Source organism: Sus scrofa, chromosome 1 (genome assembly GCF_054392235.1).
Source record: "Sus scrofa isolate SSC_HxYL_T2T_F1_AM1 chromosome 1, Sscrofa_HxYL_maternal_Yorkshire_Landrace_v2.0, whole genome shotgun sequence".
Taxonomy (NCBI): Eukaryota; Metazoa; Chordata; class Mammalia; order Artiodactyla; family Suidae; genus Sus; species Sus scrofa.
Genome location: NC_139383.1, coordinates 126,899,634 through 126,921,289, shown reverse-complemented (window position 1 = coordinate 126,921,289; position 21,656 = coordinate 126,899,634). Strand labels below are relative to the sequence as shown.

General features: G+C 35.7%; 1 protein-coding gene across 5 annotated transcripts in view; it reads left to right on the top strand.

Moving 5' to 3' along the window:
* UNC13C (unc-13 homolog C) overlaps positions 1–21,656 on the top strand; it is a 599,284-nt gene that overhangs the window by 166,857 nt on the left and 410,771 nt on the right. The gene's annotated exons all lie outside the window — the stretch shown is intronic.

The following is a 21,656-nucleotide window of genomic DNA, read 5'->3' as shown; positions in this document are numbered from 1 at the left end:
TTGGGGGAAAACTTGGTAGAGACATACACTATAGATTTAGAGAGTAGTGAGTTTGGATTAGGGATTGTTAATTGTTATAAGTGTTATCAGACGTTAACAGGATATGCTGTCACATTTCATAATTTCATAGCAATTCAATCACCATGGCTATATATTTTTTTCAGTCTACTCAGATTGCCATCAATGTAGTTTTAGTCCTCAGTACTTTTTACCTAGGCAATTGCAAGCTTATCTTCTAACTGATCTTCCTGTATCAATTTATTTCTCCACATAAAGTCCAATCTATACACTGTTAAAGATGAATCTCCTTAAAGCACAGTCCTTTCCTACTTAAATGTGTTTAATGGATCCTCTTTTCTGCATTGTAAAATACGGCTCTGTTTAAATGGCTTTGAATATCCTTCTTGGTTTCTATTTCTCTCTTTTTTTACAGTAGGGAAGTATTATCTTCTTTTTCTGTGTTCTTATTTGTGTCATTCCTATGGCATGTATTAATTTCTTAAGTTGCATAAATTTAATAAGATTCACATCTTTTCCTGCTGGATTTTAAGCTCTGAAAAGGCACAGAGTTATTCTTTTTTTTTGCTTAAATTTCCTTCTGTAAAGCTTATGGTAATGCCTTGCCCATATTAGGACCTCATACATAAATTAATTTTGTGTTAGAATGGCAGTATTTTAGATCAACTAGTTAGAATTAACTTTTTAAGAGGTTTACCAGATTTTAAGAAATAATTATTCTTGACACAACTGTGGATTGAGGATGAGACACACGAGACATACTCTGAGTTTTAAAAGCAGCTGAACCCCCTCCTCAAACTCCATGTTTCTAATCCCCTACAGGAGAGAAAACATCAGGGGATTTTTCCTCACATTAGATGTGATCCCCGTTGATTAGGAGGCCACTTGGATTTGGATCATGAATCTCCTTTTCTTTGGAGAAATTTCGAAGGTTGTAGTGAGAAAATTTGTAAATTATTAGTTATTATGCTGAGATAAATGTTATCCTTCCATTCTCCTATTAGAAAACCTTACCACTTTATGACCGTCTAGATATAAATTCACACTGTATAAAAGATTTCCTCCAATGAACTTCATTATTAATACTTGAGAGAGGAGAATTTTTGTGATTAATAATTGAATGACCTTTTTCACCTTATTCATAAAAGTAATAAAAAGAGTTGTCTTCCTTAATCTGTTACAGGATGAGCAAGACCCCACTTCTCACAGCTAATGTCAGACATAATCATACTAGCGGGTAGTTTTATCAGCTAGAAATGAATCTCATGTGATGCTAGGGGAAGTCTTATCCCTACTACTGACTCTTGATTGTACCAGGTCCACTTGACCTCAGTCTTAACGCCTGAAGGACTTATGCTACCCAGATATGTTATATTCTATATACCAAGATTTAGCTTAGACATGGAGGCCCTTAGTTAGGAAAACTGACATCAATAAGGCTACCAACTTTATGAAACCCAAGTATCAAAAACTGATTGCTGGTGTTCTGGTTGTGGCTCAGTGGGTTAAGAACCAGAAATGTCCATGAGGATATGTGTTCCATCCCTGACTTTGCTCAGTGGGTTAAGATTCCACCGTTGCCCCAAGCTGTGGTATAGGTTGCAAATGCAACTCAGATCCTATGTGGCTGTGGCTGTGGCATAGGCTGGCAGCTGCAGCTCTTAATTCGACCCCAAGCCTGGGAACTTCATATGTTGCATGTGTGGTCCTAAAAAGAAAAAAAGAGAAAAAACAAAAAACAGATTGCTAAGCCATTAGCTTCCTGTGGCCAAAACAATAACAAAAATAAAACAAAACAAAATAGAAACCTGCCTATATATTTTTTCCTCCTATTATTTTTTAATAGTTATTTCCCCAATACAATTTTGTTTCTACTGTGCACATACATGTACATTCCATTTTTACACATTATCATGCTCCATCATAAGTGACTAGACATAATCCAGTGCTACACAGCAGGATCTCATTGCTAATCCATTCCAAAGGCAATAGTTTGTATCTATTAACCTCAAGCTCCCCATCCATCCCACTCCTTCCCCCTCCCCCTTGGCAACCACAAGTCTATTCTGCAAGTCCATGATTTTCTTTTCTGTGGAAAGGTCCATTTGTGCCTTATATTAGATTCCAGATATAAGTATTATACCATATGGCATTTGTCTTTCTCTTTTTGACTTATTTCACTTAGTATGAGAATCTCTAGTTCCATCCATGTTGCTGCAAATGGCATTATTTCATTCTTTTTTATGGCTGAGTAGTATTCCATTGTGTATATATACCACATCTTCCTAATCCAATCGTCTCTTGATGGACATTTGGGTTGTTTCCAAGTCTTGGCTATTGTGAATAGAGCTTCAGTGAACATGCAGGTGCATGTGGAAACCTGCCTATCTAATTTTTGGCTTACCCCTAACAGTCAATTTCCTAGTTCATGGTGAGCTCATGAGACTCTATTAAATTAATCTGGAAGGACTCAGTATGTCTATCAAGAAAATCTTGGTTATCAGAGAGTATGTTTTTTCTTTTTTTATATTAGCCAAAAAGATAGCCACTAGGCTGAGTCCTTCAGTGTATGGACCTACCAACCACCAGGACCCTGTTAGTAGGAAATAGACTTTGGCATCATATCTGTGGAAGGAAGATCAGTTACTAACTTCAGTCTTAAGTCAGGCCTATAGACTTGATAGTTTTCCTTGGAGTGGATTATAAATCATTTCTTTTGAGCATGTTTTTCTTATGTAGAGACTGTTGAAGAATTCATAGAATCATTCAAAGGATTAAGAAAATGGGGCTACTTGTCACCTCAAACTAGCTTATATTTTACAAAGTTAGAGACTAACACCCTTCTCATCATCTCATCTTCTTGCCTGAGTTTGCAGCTTCATATTTGTCTAACTCAGTAATAGACTCTAAATGCAGAAAGGGCAGTTGAGTATTACCCACTGTCAGTCTAGAGATACTGTATATGGCTCTCCAATCTTCTGGTGATGATTTTAGAGACCAGATTCCTCCATCCACAAGATACCTGATGTCTACTCTGAAAGAGATTATTTTCTGTGCTTAGAAAGAAGTATATAGAGAATTCCTTGCCTAAATCACTTTCCTGCTTTGGTTATTAAACAGTGCCTAAGAATATGAAACTTCAGAATCATCCTGATTTGTAGGATTTCACTCATCACATGAAGGCCAGTCTTATTTTTAAGAAAGATAGAGCTGTGTTTCTGATTGAGAAGTTTTACATGATCCTTCATCAATGCCACCCAGGATGCACACAGTGTCTTCCTTCCAGGGACGGAAACCACAGCCACCACCAGCTATGACCATTTTTCTTTAGTCAATTCCTGGTGCTGGAACCTTCCATACTTTTTGTACAGCACTGGCTGGCTTCTCAGAAACTCCTTTTAAGTGACTGCCAGTCCAAAGCATACCCAACGAGAAGTCTGCCTTGCCCTCATTTTGTGAAAGCCTAACTCCACCTCAAGGCACTTGAGTCATTCTTTACAGGAGTCCCAAATAATGCACTTTCCAAAACCTAGTGTTTGGTAAAGCCACCTAAACTTTAGGGATTGAAGTGGTAACATACACCTAACTCCTGAGGCCATATCTTTTCTCTCGTAGAAAGTAAGGCCAAAAACATAAGTTGAAGTACAAACTACTGCTGCTACCTCCTCACCTCTGTAACTCTCATTCAGAAATTCTTTTCTTACTCCAGGCTCCACCTTAAAAAACCAAAATACCTTTCAAGCCAGTACTTGTCATCCTCTCTTCTGACTTTGAGCATAGCAGGAGGATCCACTCAATTAATGTAGCAGCTGTTAGGGACAATCTAGTCTCAGAAAAATAAATTTCCTAGTTAAATCTCAGGAGAGCATGTTTGTCGGAGAAAAAAAAAATCTATGTAGAAGCACGTTTTTCTAAAGCTTTCTTTGTATTTAATTTGCTTATTGAACATTTGCATATTTCTCTGCATTTTCATTTCTTTAAAACAAATCTTTAATGATGACCTCTAAGTTTCTGGGTTGCCTTAATTCATTAGAAAATCAGTGAATCCCTAGGGATATACTAAATAGAATCCAGTTTAATCTTCAAATGCCTTCCAGATATTTTTCATGTTTGAGGTATAGCATATTAAGATCATTGATACATCTTTTATCAATATAATATTTGAGCAGTCAGTCTCAAAACAGTGCCAGTTAAGTAAATATGGAAAATGTCATCTGTTATATTGAACAGAATAATCACTCGCATTAGAAAATTACCAGCTATTAGTCAAAAAAACATTGAAAATAACCTCACTAGTTAAGATGGGAATTATGAGACCCTTGCTTCCTAAACCTAAGGGTATTTTTCCCCAAAATGTAGTTGATATCACTATTAAGTGCATCTAACATACATAAACTATCTTAGAAAAAAAAAAAGGCACTAAGCTTGATCATTGTATTTGCCAATAAAGTACATAGTGAATGTGTTTTTAAATATCTTTCAATATATGAATATCATATTCCATGAAGGTAGATAAAATAGATTTCCTCTTATAGGCAGATGATATAATAGAGTAAAAAAAAATGATAGTCACTGCTAACAAAATAGTTTGCTTATATAACCTTGTAATTACTTCTTATTTATAGCAGCAGGCTTGCCTAATCCACAGTACTTTCCTAAGTTTTAAACAGCCTGCTATTTGAATCTTACTATAATTCTCAGATATGACCAATTCTAAATTGAAGAATAGTAAATAGCTCTAGGTTTTTAGTCTTCCTCAGCATTTAGAAACAATATGAAATATTACAAGGTAAATATGAGGAAACATTTTCAATATTTTAAAATGAGAATAATTTCTCAAATTCATAATTATTATAATTTACTTTTATGTTTTATATATATTTTATTTATTTGTTAAAGTGTAGTTGATTTACAATGTTGTGCCAGTTTCTACTATAGAGCAAAGTGATTATACATTCTTTTTTATATTGAAATAACATACTTTTTGAAATGTTACAATATAGGCCTATGTATAAGCATTATTTCTGTATTTTCGCCTTTAATCCTCATCACAAGTTTTGAGGTAGAGGTCACAAATTATTTTTCAGATGAGGTAGCTGAGGCTTAGAGATCATAAACATGGAGGAGATCAAACTGTGATTATCAGGGCTGAGATTTGATTGCAGGGCTTGACTGCTTTACTGCTATGCCAAAGTGATGTCATTTGTAAATAAATGTTGAATGACTGGACCCAGAGTGTAATGACTCATGAATGATTTTGTATCAGGTGGAGGATCTTAGTAGGATACTTCAGGAATTGCCTTTAGATAGATTTTTTTTTTTTTTTAGCACAACTAGATGTAAATATAGAAGATATGGACTATAGGATTTGAGGGTGACAAAGATGGGTAAAACAGTGTATTAGAAACAGGAATTAATATCTAAAAGTTTTAGTGTACTGTAGCTGAGTATAATAAGATGAAGCATAAGTAGTGTATTAGCCAGGATAAAATAGGTGACTGTACAGTAACCCACCATACTATCCAATTTCAGTGTTTAATCAAATAAAGGTTTATTTCTCACCCATACTATATTTTCAAGTGTAGTGTCAGGTGTACTTGATAGTTGCTCAGGGAAACAGGCTGACAAAGGTTTGTCTCAACACACACTTTCATGGTTCCACACTGAGGAAATTAGGATGTGGCAAACTGGCTTTAACTCTTTAAAACTTCCATTTAGACATACCACTGAGCCACAACGGGAACTCCTCATCTTCATGTACTTAAAAGATGAGGTGTGGAAGAGGGATATAATTGTCCTGAGCTCTACAGAGGGAAAAACATGGATCCTCAGCAAAATCATGAGTAGACATCCTTTTCAACGTGAGGAGACATTTCCAACAGTAAGAGATTGTGTAAAACTAAATTCTCCATTTCTAGAGATAATTAAATAGTTTGTGTGATCACTTGTTAGAAATGTAACAAAGGAAGTTTAAATATCAGATGCTGTATTCTTAAAAGCCTTTTCCAATTTAAAAGTTCTATTACATACTGTGCTAATATATCCTAATATCATCACTGTATCAGGTAGATGTTGCTGTATGATAAATCACCCTTGAATTCAGTAGCTTGAAACAATGAATCTACAATGAATCTTGAACAATGATTGTGTCTGCATTCTCTTATGCACATATAATCAGCGGGACAGGGGCTGGTTCTCATATGTCTGTTGGTGTCTGGCTATTATCTGAGTAACAGAGGGGATTGGCCTATATGTCACTCATGGCTCAGCTGACCAGACCGAGCTCGTTCACATGGCAGTGACATGATTCTAAGAAAACAAGTGGAAACACCCAAGACTACTTTAAACCAAGCCTGGAACCGACAGCCAGCACTTTTGCTACATCCTATTATTCCAGAAAAGTGGCAGATTCAGCTCAGATTCAAAGAACATGGAAATAGAGCCTGATTCTTTATGGAAGGAATGAACTGAGGCCATTTTTATGTTCTACCATAATTATATGTAATTAAATAATTTTCAAAATAACATTTCTTAGAGTTCCTGATGTGGCTTAGCAGGTTAAGGACCTGACCTTGTCTCTGTGAGGATACGGGTTTGATCCCGGCCTCACTCAGTGGGTTAAATTTCCAGCATTGCTGTAAGCTGAGGCATAGGTCACAGATGTAGCTGAAATCCAGTGTTGCCACAGCTTTGGTGTAGGCCTGCAGCTGCAGCTCCATCTCAACCACTAGCCCCTGAACTTCAATATGCCTTGGGTGTGACAATTAAAAATAATAATAACATTTCTCATAATTTGAAGAAAATAGAATAGTATTTCATGTATTTACCTTCACTTAGAATATGATATTCTCTGTACTTGAAATACTGAAAAAATAAAAATTACTGTGAAAATAATGAGAATTTCATTTTTGGTATTTCACAAATTATCTCAGCTACAATATGGGGCAAAGGGTGACTTACTTGCTAGTGGATAAAGTGTTCTGCAAATTTATAAAAGGAAGGCATTTCTGATTCGGAGGAGAAGTGATGGAGAAGTTAGCATTGAATTGGGATTTGAAGTTGTTTGGGTAGGATTTTGATAGGTGGATTTAGAAAAGTCAGAGCAGGAAGTAGCACAAAAACTTAAATAGCATCATGGGCCAGAAAATATACTGGACAATAATGTGTCAGAGTATATGAAGGAGAAGGGTGGAAAATGTGTGTGGACAGGTAAGCTGAAACTTTGAACGCCTGACTACAGATATTAAATCTATTAATCTTTTGAATAATAGATCTATAACTGAATACCTGCATCCTGTGAAAATAAACAAGTTGTTCTGGGAACATGGTGGTTGAATAATAACTAATAGATGATGATGAAAATTAAGGGAAGAAGCTATAAATTCATATTCACAAGATTGTATAGTTTTCATTAGCCAGAGCAGACTCATCTGCCAAAAGTATGGGAAACTTAATTTTTAGACAGACATTAGTCTTCAGAAGCAAGTGCACTCAGGCGTAGCAGACATGTCTTTTGCTCAGAGTACTTTTACATAACTCTGTCAACCATGATAAACATCACTGTAACTTCTGCTCATTATCTTGATGTTGAGACACTAAGGTCCTAGGTAGGAAAGGCTAAAGTAGAGATTGGTAGAAGCTATTGACGCTCAGAATAATTTTGGTGATACCATCTGCTATGAAAACTTTATGTTTCAGAAGAATCCCCAAGTTTGATAAGGTGCATTTATTTGTATCAAGTATAGGAGTGCCACAGCTGTGGAGCAGAAGTGAATCAAAGTAGACATTATATACAACGGAGTATCCTGTCTGAGTCAGAGCTGAGATTCAGATTGGACCAGAATGGTGAGGTCTGTGAAAAGTTGCCTAATGTATGTATTTGCCCCCATTGCTTTATAAAGTTTGAGGGGAGTTCTTGGGCTGTACTTGTAATTGGGGTTCAGACTTAGACATATTTGATGGGAAGACTAGATTTACAGTAATGAAATTGATCTGCAGAAGAATTCAGGGAAGGACAAGGTGATTCCTGTGAGAAGTCTTATCACAAGGGAGCATAAGTAGCCTACATGGCAATTCAGACTCAGTAAGACCTGAAGACCAGTGGGAAGGAATTCAGGTTACTGTGTGTGTGTGTTTTAAGTCATCCTATCCACCATTAAAAGCTGTATAAGCTGTGACTTTGAGCTATTCCTTTGGGATCCAAGCAAAACTGCCAAGCCCACCCTTCATCATCTCACTACAAACAACTCAAAGGGTTTAAATTAGAGACAGAACACTAAGGGGCGAATAATACTTTCACTTCTTCCATTGAGCTGATGAAGCCTGGGGAGGATAAAATTGTACAATATTTCTGAACAAAAGGCAAATGTGATGTAACAGTGAATACATGGATTGGATTTAGAAGACCTACTTCAAAATCTTGACCTCCTCGTTTATTAGCTGAGTGAGCTTGGACCAGTCATTTAATCTGTGAGTCTTGATACCTTATTTGAAAAAAGTGGATTATCACCAAAGCAGTTATCTCACAGGTTAATTTATTTCATCTCAACTTTTTCACCTAGCACAAACAAAAATAATAGTTTTATATTACATTCTTGGAAAAGTAAAAGCTTTGTTCATGGTGGCCATAGATAGGATCTCCTGGGACTGGAGAGTTTTGCAGGGCATAGAGCTTTCAGTGCTAAAACTGGGAAAGTCCTTACTAAATTGGACGGAGCTGGTCACCCTCTTGGAACTGAAGGACTCTGGCTGCCCCATAGGACCACTAAGATAAAGGTTTCTTTAAGATCAGCATACCCCTAACACCACAGGTAGCTCACCAAAAGCTCTCACTAAGAGAATTCAGTTCAGTGATATACTTCTGTATATGCAGCTCTACTTCTCTGGGCTTCTGCCTGAGAAAAATGCATGGGTTCAAGCTTGGAAATGTAGCTGCCTCCTTTTGTTCCCTGCGTGGCATATTTCATTAGACAGGATGGTTTGCCCCTTGAAAATACAAGGTCACATCTCAAGAAAGACAAAGCAACAGGGAAGGGAGGGGCTCAAAGAGGTAGAATGGAGAGTCCATTTCTGAACTAATTCAGTTCAGAGAGAAGGAGAAACTTGGGTAAGACAGAGACCTATCTCTTCTCCCTTCAAGGAAGCTACAGTAAATAGAACTCAGTATGGCTGCCTCTCTTTTCTAAGAAACTTCGATATCTGAAGATAAGGCACATACTGACAAACTTCTTCCCTTTCAGTATGTAAACAGTCTAGTTCTCTGATTATATTTGCTAGATACTGGCTTTATCATCTCAGCTGAGATAAGTCTCTTGTTTTCTGTTCTTAGAAGCTGGAACATGGGCAGACTTTTATTTCACTATCTCTGGCAGGAAGGGTGAACTCTTTGGAGTCAGAGCTGAGAACAGATCTCACCATTGCTTGGAAAGTCAACATTTCCTGCATCACCCAATTAAACATCTTCCTAATGACAGTGTATCTTATTATTATCCTTTAGCTGTTTCATGCACACTACTGAGCAGGCTACAATAGAACTGTCTATTATATCTTTCGGATATAGTAATTTCCAAGTCTGTGTAGCAACCAAATTCTATTGAGACCACTGGACCAGGCTGTATAAACATAGTAAAAATCTGACACAATATAAATGCCATTGGATTTGAGCAGAGAGGAAAGACTTAGGAGGATTGTATAATTTCTGAGACAAGTCAACATATTTATTGAGAGTACACCGAGTACAAAAGCACTCTTTATTCTAAAGGTCTTTTGTGATTAGACGGTGCAAAGCAAAAGGCCATCTCTCTTCTTGTGCATGCTGCATTTAGCTGAGCAGATAGTTGAGGGGATAAAACTGGCATGGGAATTTTAAGGGACTTTGGGAAACCGGAAAGAAATACCAGGTGTTCTTGTGACGAACATATACTAAGAGATCATTCATGTACATAAGGCTTTACTTAACCATGACTTGGACATTGGACTTTGTGATCCATTTTGGGAGATAAATAAGGTTCATGAGGGATATTTTTGGGAAGTAAGGATTTTGAAGATAAGCCAGTTCTAGGTTGGGAAGGGCCTTGAACATCAGCTGTGAAGCATGTGGATTTTTTGTGTTTTCGAAACTGCTTTTCCAACTCAAAATTCCCAAGGGAGGTGTTGGCTCACCAGAATCAGGAAAAGTGCAATGTACAACTTCCTCTTTCCTTGGATATTGTATCGCCTGTGTAGCCTGTCCTTCTAGAGGAAAGCACCTGTTTTAGATAAGTAGGAGCCAGGGAGGGAATTTGAAGAATAAATTTTAAAAAAATTAAATTTTTTATTTAGATTGATGTGGAAATGTATACAATATATACACCAGACAGTTGGAAGACTTTAAATATTATTGATAAAAAGCATAAGGACTATGTTAATAGGACTTTAGCTTAAAGAATCTTCAACTGAAGGAAAATATGAAATGGATGGTCAAACATAAATGTTGGGTAGTCCTCCAGGAACAAAAGACCAGGTCGATCGTGGTTGAAATTTTAGGATTGGTGTAGAGATTAGAGATTGAACTCTGCAAAAGTTGATAGCTAAGTGGAAATGGCACAGAGAGAATATAGAAACCTAGGTAGAATGGCTAAGATAGAAGGTTGTTATTAAAGCCTCATGTCAGTGCATACTGGTATTTTCCTTGTATCAAGTAACAGAATGTTATAGCATGTGCTTGTGTTGTAGTAATTGTGATAAGCGGTTGGTCACTACAGAGTCTCCTTGACTGAAGTATTCTGAGACTAACTTATCAAGACATAGAATCATTCATCCTCTTTTTTATTTAGAAATGGAATTCATGAACTTTAGATCCTGTGTAAGATTCTGATCTCTGTAATTAAATTCTAGCTAAATAACCATTTAACAGTATATCTATGGGCAGTTTTACTAATTCATATACATTTTTTCATCTCTTCAATTTCTTCCTCATTTCATTGCCATGAGTATTAAATGAATCAGAATATGTAGACATTCCACATAATGTATAGCACACAAAACAAAAGTTCATTACATGAAGGTCATTAAAAATTGTTCAGTAATTTCAAATATGCTTGAAAATCTGTATCTCTGATAGCTTTTTTATAGTTTAGATTTTAAAGATCAATCTAATGAGAACTTAAGTGCTCATATCAGTGAATACATTTTTTTTTTTTTTTAGGCCACCCCCGAGGAATACAGAGGTTCCCAGGCTAGGTGTCGTATTGGAGCTGTAGCAACTTGGCCTACACCACCGCCACAGCAATGTCAGATCTGAGCCATGTCTGTGACCTACATCACAGCTCACAGCAATGCCGAATCCTTAACCCACTCACGAGGCCAGGGATCAAACCTGCGTCCTTATGGATGCTGGTCAGCTTCGTTTCTGCTGAACCATGATGGGAACTCCAGTGAATAGTTTTAACATCAACCCATTCAGATTGGGCTGAGATATATCAGTTTAAGATGGGCTAAGAAAAGCTAAGGTGGGTAACAGGGCAGCTCACAAACTAAAGGAAGTTTGCTGAACTACACTTTATGGGTTATTATAAATAAGTCTTTGATCTATATTTAATTTCAGGGCCATTCTACAAATTGAATAGTAGGAACAAATAAGCTGATGAATTTGGGCACAGAGAATGAGGTCTTGGGCTAGTGTTAGTCATAAAGCCATGACTTGCTGCCTATCTGGCACCTGTGCCTTGTTTTACAGTGGTGTTAGACTTTCTGAGGCTAGTGGCTTTATCCAGGAAAACTGAAGCTGGCCTAAATTTAAATATGTATTAAATATTTCAGTGAACTGTGAGAATTAATACTGCCAAGACCAGCTCAGCAGGTTAGGGCTGAAGAACGGGTGCTATGAAACTTAAGGAAAAAGTTAACATAAAACAAGACATAGAGACATTTATCTTCATTAAACGGGTGCCGTGAAACTTAAGGAAAAAGTTAACATAAAACAAAGACATAGAGACATTTATCTTAATCAAGGTCTCAGGGACCAAGAGCACCACCTCAAAAAACCTCACTGCTTTTATTGGGCTCTTTAGGATTACGTCAAGTGAGGAGGGGGCTATAGGTGGAGGATATAGGATTTTATTATTATTATTATTTTATAAGTTCTTTTATTATTTTAAAAGTCACATAGCTGGTAGATGGTTAAGCTTTTACTATGACCTTTAGGCATTTAATAATCATTAGCATTTGAGGAAGCTTGGGTCAGCTATCTATGCATAGCATCTAGAGAATCATCACTGTGCTCTGCAAATGGCATGCCTATCTATGGCAACCCAGTGCGCCTAGGTTTGCACCTTGGTTCTCTTTGCTAATGCATATTCTGCTAACAACTGCTCATAAACCATTTGGGGCCATGTGGTTCCTCTTTCTTATTCTTAAGAGGACATATCATGCTGTGCAAACAGCGTGCCAATCTACGCAGGTCCAGTGTACCTAGACCAACGCATTATGTCCTCATTCAGCTGACGTATGAATAACTTATGCTTTTAGGTCTTTGTTCTTAAGCTTAAGTCATTTACCAGCACTGCCACTGTTTTTCAAGCAGGAAGATGGGGTAAAGTAAAGCAGGACAAGATGGAGTTTTCAACAAGAGGCTAAGAAAATATTGTAGAAACATGTCTCACGACATGATACTATCACAATTTCTCTGACAATGAGAATAAGCGCTTACTATTTTCTGTAGGTTGAGATGTTTTCCTTGTGTTTTGGTATTTCTTTGTTTTGTTTTATATTAGATACAGTAGGCCTCTGTTCAATGTCATTAGAAGTTTGACTTTTACAAGTACTTCCATGTCTCTGCCATAGAGGGATGTGTGGGGATTTTGCTGAAGTACAGATTTTATGTTGGTTATCCAAAGTTCTCAGTTCTATGTTTTCTAGTTATTAGGAAATTACATGGGATAGTCATATTGTTGTTGTTTGTAAATCTTTGTGTGTGTGTGTGTAAGACAAGTTGTTACATAAGAACTTTTTCCATATAGCAGAAAATGATCTATAACTCAAAGGGCGAAGGTGAGCCTGGGCATAAGACTCAAATATAATCCTTGGCAGTTGTATTAGAAGAGTTGAGACTTGTCCATTTCCCTATTTGGTTCCACTCTAGGACTCATCCCCTCTGATTGCAGGATCTGGAGACCGAATTCCCTTGGCTTGTGCCATTATGAAATCATGAACATTCAAAGCAAAAGGCACTCAGAGAGATTGCCTGGGCTAGTCTTTGTTATCAGATAAACATTTGAACCATTGTGGCCTCATTCCAGAAGATTTCCTGGCAAGGATAATTCCAAACAAGAGACAGTTCTTGGCTGTTAGTGAGAAAAGTCTCCTGGGGACGCTGGACTCAGAAATCATCTTTTACCTCCTTCATGCATCTAATCCAAACTAGTAACCTTCTGGTTAACATACTTTTTTATTTTCCACTTATTTCATTACCTCTCTAATCTCTTCCAGCACTGTGTTCTTAAAAATTCTAATCTAAATTTAAAATAGTTTCATAAATAATCCTTTATTCAAATACAACTAGATTAAGCTTGAGGGGGAAATCTAGAGAAAACAAATATTGAACAATCTGAGTCACTGTGTTGAATTTTAACTTTTCAACCTGTTACCTGGACAGGTAAGAGATGAAACTTCTAGATAAAGTTATACTGTATTTTAGGATTTTGTTCTTTATCACGCCCCCACAAAGTAGACAGAATAATGACCCTGCAAAGATGTATACATCCTAATTTCTGAAACCTGTGACTATATTAACTTGGTGAAAGGAACTTTGTAGATGTTATTGAATTCAGGATCTTGAAATGAGGAGATTGGCCTGAAATATCTAGGTGGAACCACTGTAATTATAAGGGTCCTTTTAAAGGAGACGGAGAAGTTAAAGGAGATGTGATGAAAAGAAAGGAGGCAGAGGTCAGAGTGCTATAAAGAAAGGGCCACAAACTAATGAATGCAGGCAGCTTTACCTCCTAGAAAATGGAAAGGCAAGGAAATAATGGATTCTCCCTAAAAGCCAACATAGAATCACAGCCCTGCTGATACTTTGATTTTAGGACTTCTGACTAAAACTATAAAATAATACATTTGTGTTACTTTAAGCCACTAAATTTATGGCACTTTGTCATAACAGCATATAGGAAACTGGCACCCTCTCCTTCTATTATTTTTTTTTTAATGGGTCTAAATTATCCTTAAACTTTACCACCAGAGCACTTTGCATCTTCTGGAGCATCTACTGTTTTCTTTTCAGTCTCCTGTCTTCTATGCAGGATGTTTTATTTTATAAAACCTGAGCCTCTTGTTACTATCATTGCTTAGGATTGAGGTTGCTTCTATCAGCAATCTAGCAGAATCTATTTATCCAGTATCAGCTAGGAGCACTGTGCTAGGTGTTGTTTGAATGTATCCTCTTTTCAGAGATGTTCCTATCTCTTTTGTAATCATGAGTTGAGAGGAATAAACTTGAGGAGTGAAGTTACCTGCAACTTGAACAATCAGTTATTATCTTGTTCATTAGCTAGCATAGAAAAAGAATTTCCTAGCTGGAGAATTATGTTCTTAAGTGTAAATTATAAACCCAGTTTGTTTTGGAAGTCACTACGCATGAAGTTATTTGCTTCCTTAAAATGTCAAGCGGACAGTGTTAAAGCTGAAAATGAGAGAATCATGGGACCCACAGCTCCTAAATGGGAACAGGTATTACAAGTGGAAGCAGCCTTTGTTAAGTCAATTCAACAGGGTTTCCAGAGCCATCACTGTCCTGAGGGGCCACTTTCACCAATGATTATGTTGGGTCTGTGCGTTGTCAGATTTGAAGTACAGTGTCAATTGCTCTAGATTGTTGTATACTCCTTGGATTTGGTTTTTCTTAGCAACCAAACCAGTTGACATTGAAGGACTAGAAATAGTGAGAAATCTATGGTTTTTAAGCAGGAAAAAAAAAAAATACAGGTAACTCTAGAATGGTTTCATCAAGATGATTTATAATTTGGTGTTTTAACTAAAAAGCTACCAATTTGTTTACTTTTATTTTTGTACATTTGCATAATGTCATTAAAATAGTTTACTTAAATATGGAAAATATAGAAAAGAGTACTTAAAAATTACTTGCAAAACCCTGCCATCCAGAGAAAACGAGGGCAAAAGTTTTGGGGTTTGTGTCTGCATATTTTTAAAATAATCCATGTTCATTTCAAAATTCCCACGAGCTCCAAAAGTGAAATAAAGTCCAAATTCACATCCCTCCTTTCTTAGTATCTCCATTCTCACGTCCCACGATTAAGCATTGTTAACAATTTACTGAATATTCTTCAGGAAATTCTTTTTCCCCCTCACCCTCCCTCTCTCTCTTTCTCTCTCATTTTTTGTGTAATTGAATTTTATGTCTAATTGTTATAAAGCTAAGTTATATATCTAATTATTTTCACTAAATGTGTTAGTAACAATACGTAATTATACGAATATATTTATAATATTTCTGGAAGTATGTGCATATAAAAACTGTAATAAGGAAGATGTGTTAGGTACTGCTGTTTCTTATCCCATTATCTCATTTAATTCTCACAACTATATTAGGTAATTCCCATTATTGTCATTTTACAGATGAGGAAATTGGGGGGTAGATGTTAAATCCAAGGGACACAATGAGTAAATGAGAGAACTGTACCCTAACCCCAGACATGTCTTATTTCAAAACTTAGGTATTGTAGATATTTTCTAATCCAATAAATGTTTTTCATCTTCTACATAATATTTCATATCATTCAAATATAATGATACATAAATTAGCTAAATTTTGTTGTTAAATTCTTAGGTCGTTTCTTTCTTATTATTATAAATAATAGGCTTTCAAATTTATTTCACAAAGATAAGTTACTGGAAGTATAATTTCTGAACTTTTGCCCTCGACAAAGATTTTAATATTTTCTTACTTCCTGTACTGTTATATATTATTTATAATTTTTTCTCTCATCAATCTAAAAGGTCAAAAATGCCTCTCATTTAAAAAATTACTACCAGTCAAGTCAAACATTTTGTTGTTTCTTGCCATCTGCATGTTTTACTTGATGATCTGGTGTTTTCTTTCCATTTACTTTTAGGGTAAATTATCTTTTCTACTAAGATTTGTAGGAATTATTTATGAGTATTTTGGGCTTATATAGCATTGTATTTTCAGCTACTCATATTTTAAGTGTTATGGTATCATTTTGAAGAAATTCTTTTCTATAAGTGTTCTTCTGGCTCTGTCTCTGAATAATGACTGTAAAACTATTCCCCATACTAAGATTATAAAATGATTTTCTTCCAGTCCCCCTAAGGCAACCATTTGTATCTTTAGTCTATATTAATTCATTTGAATGTATAGTGTGAAATGAAAAAAAAAACAAACCTTTTTTTCAAACTATTTATCTAATTACTTAATAATATTGAAGAACACATTATTTCTCCAGATATTTGAAATTTCAGTATTTATGCCAAGCCATATGTATTAGTAACCAAATCATATATGGCTATTTCTGGACTTTGTATAGTCTCTCAGTTTGAGGGCTAATTCCATAGCTTTTTAAAATCAGTATAGTCAGTTATGCAAAATAATGGCATACAGATTGGTAATGAACTAAAATTGTCTTTATTTGTAGAGGGAATGATGGATTTATGTAGAAGAGCCTAAGGAGTCTACAAAATGATTACTGGAACTGATAGTGAAATTACCAAGGAAATAGAGATTGAAGGTTAATATAACCAAACTCAATTATATTTTATACGCTATAAAGTAACTATTATAAAATGAACATTTATATAGTATCATGTCATCTGCATACAGTGACAATTTTACACTGGGTCACTTTTCTGTACAGTGTAAAATTGACAGAATATTGAAAACAAGTATAATGAAAAAAATAAAAATCATAGAAAACAAAATGAACGTTTGAAAAGTCATGAAATTGCATCAAAACATAACATATATAGGCTTAAATTTTAAATGATGTGCCAGATTTGTGGCCAAAAAATTCAAACGCGGTAAAAGAAATTAAGTAAATTAACATATCATGCTTATGGATTAGAAAATGCAAAGTTGTAAAAAATGTCAAGTTCCCCCAATATGATCCTGATTCAATCCCAGTCATAATCCCAGGTGTCTCTCTTTTTAAAAAATAGAAATTGAAAATATGATTTTAAAATTTACAGGTAAGGAGTTCTTTTGTGGCACTGTGGGTTAAGGATCTGGTGTTACCGCTGCAGTGGTTCAGGTCACTGCTGTGGCTTGGGTTTGATCCCTGTAATGGGAGCTTCTAAATGCCATGGGTGCAGCCAAAAAAATATTAAAAATACCAAACAAAACCTAAAATTTATGAGTAAATGCAAAGGGGTTGATATTCAGAGCAATCTTAACAAAGAACATATATGAAGACATATTCTACTTACAGATACAACATAAAGCTACAATAATCAGTGGGTAATTACAGAAGAGTGAAAAATATGTCAATGGGAATGTATAGGGTCTAGAAATACACCCACATTAATATGCTTGTCTGGTTTTCGACAAAAGTGACCAAGTAGTCCAATAGGAAAAGCATTTTCAACAAATAGTGTTGGAATAATTGAATATCCACATGAGGGAGGAAAAGGAACCGCAACCTCTAACTCAAACCATACACACACAAATAATTTTAAATTTACCATATACTTAAACATAGAAGTTAAAAAAAAACTTAGATGAAAGCATGGATGGAATCTTTATTTCTTGTTTTTAGGTCACAGAAAGGGATAACTATTAAAAATTAATATATTAGACTTCAACAAAATTCTGCCCAAGAAACAACACCAAAAAGTGAATAGACATGCCATGTGTTGGGAGGAAATACTAACAAAACACAAGCCTGAAAAAGGATCGGTATATAGGTGATAGACAGAAATCCTACAACTCTGTAATAATGAGCTATCCCAGTAAAAAATGAACGAAAGGTTTCAATAAACATTTAACAAAAAAGAATGTAAAGGGATAACCCATTTGCACATGAAAAAAATGTGCAGTATCATTAGCCTTCAGGTCTCCTGTTAACCCAGTTAGTTCAGAATGAGGGTAAACATGATGGAGTCCTGCTGATGAAACAGGTTGGCTAGGCTAAAGGCACATCTAGATAGCAACAACACTGAAACAAATGCAAGCACACTTTTCCAGGTAACCCATCCATAAAAGAAGTAGAACCTGGCCGAGACCATCAAAGAGTGTATACATTTGCTTAAAATTTTAAGATATAGATAAAAATTGTCTTTTTAAAAAAGCCTGAGAGAATGTTTATCTGAATAAGATAACCAATTGACCCATGAACAAGACAAGTTTAAACTGCATAGGTCCACTTATAGGCAGACATTTTTCAGTAGTCAATACTGCAGTACTACAGGGACTGCAGTTGGTTGAATTGTGGATTTGAAGGGACCCTGGATGTGGAGAGCCAGCTGTAAATTATATGTGGATTAACTCCCCCTTGTTCAAGGGTTAACTCTATCAGGTGGACTAATTCACAAGACTGGTTGAAATGAATCTAAGGGGTATACACTTAAATTTCTCTTGATCATTTTGATTTTACACACCAACAGAATTATGAAAAACTTTTCTGCATCCATTCTCTTCTATAGTATGGGGTTTTCTCTATGCAGAAAATCTACTTTTTTTTTTTTTTTTTTTAGAGTTTTGCACATTACTGGCCGTCTTAGTAAGCTCTAAGTTCCAATAGTTATCTGATTGAATTCTGGTGTGTCCAGGGGCAGTATCTGTAAATGATGGCATCCTGGTACACTTAGAGTTAAAATGCAATATACTTAAGAACCTCTGGAGACACACCTCATGGCCCTTGGTCTTTCCTTCACCCCACTACTCACCATCATGGCCTGTTTTGTTTCCTCGCACATGATGTTACCACTTTTCATCCTTATGGCTTTAAACTTGCATTGCCAGGAGTGCTCTTTGTGAGCTTTGCACCTCTTGTCACCATCTACCCAGTACCTTGGATCTCCGTGTATGGGACCCTACCCGGAGCTTTCCCTGGCCCTATAGTTTCTTTTAGGTACTCCTGTTCTCTCCCTTAGCGGTCAGCATTTTCCCCTCAGGGAATATTTCACATCTTGTGAATCTGTATCTTTATGATGATGTGTTTGATGTCTATTTCCTCTCTCCCAAGGTTGTAAGCTTCATATCAGCAAGGAAGATAACAGGGTTTTTGTTTTGTTTTGTTTTGTTTTTTCATCAATCACTATACTCCTAGACCTAGCATGGAATATATTACATAGTAGGAGATCCATAAATACGTCTTAAAAAATTGAATGCTATCAAAATGACTCCTGTTTCTTCCAGATAAGACCTTACTCTCACCTGTCTGTTTAGAAGGAAGTAAGAAAAGCTTGTCTCTATTATGATATTCATGTCTGATAGCGACCGAATAGATTTCCACTTGAGAAAGCATTTGTATTTGAGAAGTACACATGTTAATGGAAGAGAGTTTGTCTAATGATAGAATTTTTCAGACATAAAACAACAGGGTGCTACTAAGAGGAGAAAAAAAAATGAGGAAAACAATCATTTTGCTAAGAGCTGCACAGGTGACTATCAATTTCAAGTTCTACATTTGGCCAAAAACAAGATCTCCTTAGATATCCACAGTATGAAGGGAGTGTAAATATAGAAAAGGAAATGATCTATATATTCTCTTGCATTTCACAAATGCTGTTATCATTATGCATGTTTCTGTGAGACTCTCAGACTGAAAACATGGGTAAGAATTTTTAATTGCTTTATTTTCCTAAAATGGCTTGTTTTTTTTCCGAGAAAGAGCCATTTCATTTGAACAAGTTAAGGATTTTTGTCTAATTTGTATCCTGTACTTTAAGCTCTCTGGATGTTAGATATGGTGCTTGGAGGCTCAGGACTCTGTTACAGAGAGTTTTGCAGTGACTGCTCCACAGGTAACCCCTTGTACTGGGTGTTTTTGACAACAAAGACACTTCTTTCGGGCATCCCTGCTCTTTCACAAGGACCTATTAGGTAAACTGGCCTAGACTTAGGCAGTACATGGCACATGAAGTATAAGCCACTGTTTCAGTCAGGGTCTAAACAGGAAGCAGGTAACACTGCAACACGGGAAAAGTGAGGAGGTTTGCTGTCAAATGGTGTACGAAGTGTGGGTAGAGGAAAACCACATGGATGGGAATATACATTATATGCAGTAAAACAAACCCATTTTAAGTGTATCATTCAATGAGTTTTGTCACATGGACATAGGCTTGTATAAACAGCAAACAGGTAAAAGTTCAGAATATTTCCATCATTGCAAAATGTTCCCTCTTGTCCCTTTGTAATCAGTCCCTAACGCTAGGCTGTGGATGATCACTGAGTACTTTCAATCACTATAGATTCTTTCAATCACTATAGATTCGTTGTACCTGTTCTTGAATTTTATATAAATGGTGTAATACAGAAAGTAGTTATTGAATCCAGATTTAGTTCAGCATAAGTTGTTGACTATATCAGTATTGATTTGTATGGCAGAGTAGTGTTCCACTGTCTAAATATACTGCAGATTATCAGTCCTCAATTAAAACTCACCTAAATGTTTCAAGGTTTGTTTTTTTTTAATTTTTTAAAAATTTTTAAACATTTTGGCTGCTCCTGTGGCATGTGGAAGTTCTGGGGCTAGGAACTGAACCCGTCCCACAGCTACAACCTGAGCCACAGCAGTGCCGGTGCCAGATCCTTAACCTACTAAGCCACCACGGAATTCTGGGGGTTGTTTTTTGTTGGTAGCGGTAGTTTTTTTTTTTTTTTTTTTTTTTTTGGTAAAGCCTCTGTAAACGTTGTTAACAAGTTCAAAGTTTTGCCAACTCATTTTATATACATATTTTTTTTTCTTTTCTATTTAGGACATGTTGTGTCCTGTCAGAAATACTTTCCCACCTCAGGATTATGAAAATTTTTCTTCTATGGTGTTCTTTACAAGTTTTATAGCTTTAGCTTTTATGTTGATTCCTGTGATCAATTTATAGTTAATTCTTGTATATATATTGTAAAGGTAATAGATAAAATTTGCTTTTGTCCATATGAATATACAGTTGTTCCAACATCATTTATTGAAAATACTAGCATTTTCTGATAGAATTATCTTGGTATTTTTTAAATTTTTAAAATTTTTAATTGAAGTGTAGTCGATTTACATGTGTATTGCTTTTAGGTGTACAGTGAAGTGATACAATTATATATATGTGGGTGTGTGTATACATATTTGTTTTGAATATATGTATTCATTTTTAGATTCTTTTCCACTATAAATTATTATAGAATATTGAATATAGTTCCCTGGGATACACATTGTAACTTTGTTGTTAACTATTTTATATGTAGTAGTTTGTACCTCTTACTTCCAAACTCCTAATTTATCCATCCTCCTTCCTTTCTCCTTTGGTAACTGTAAATTTTTGTCAATGTCTGGAGTCTACTTCCGTTTTGTAAATAAGTTCATTTCTATCATTTTTTTTCATATTCCACATATAAGCAATGTCATATATTTGTCTTTCTCTGACTGACTTATTATGATCATCTCTAGGTCCATCCATGTTGCTACAAATGGCAT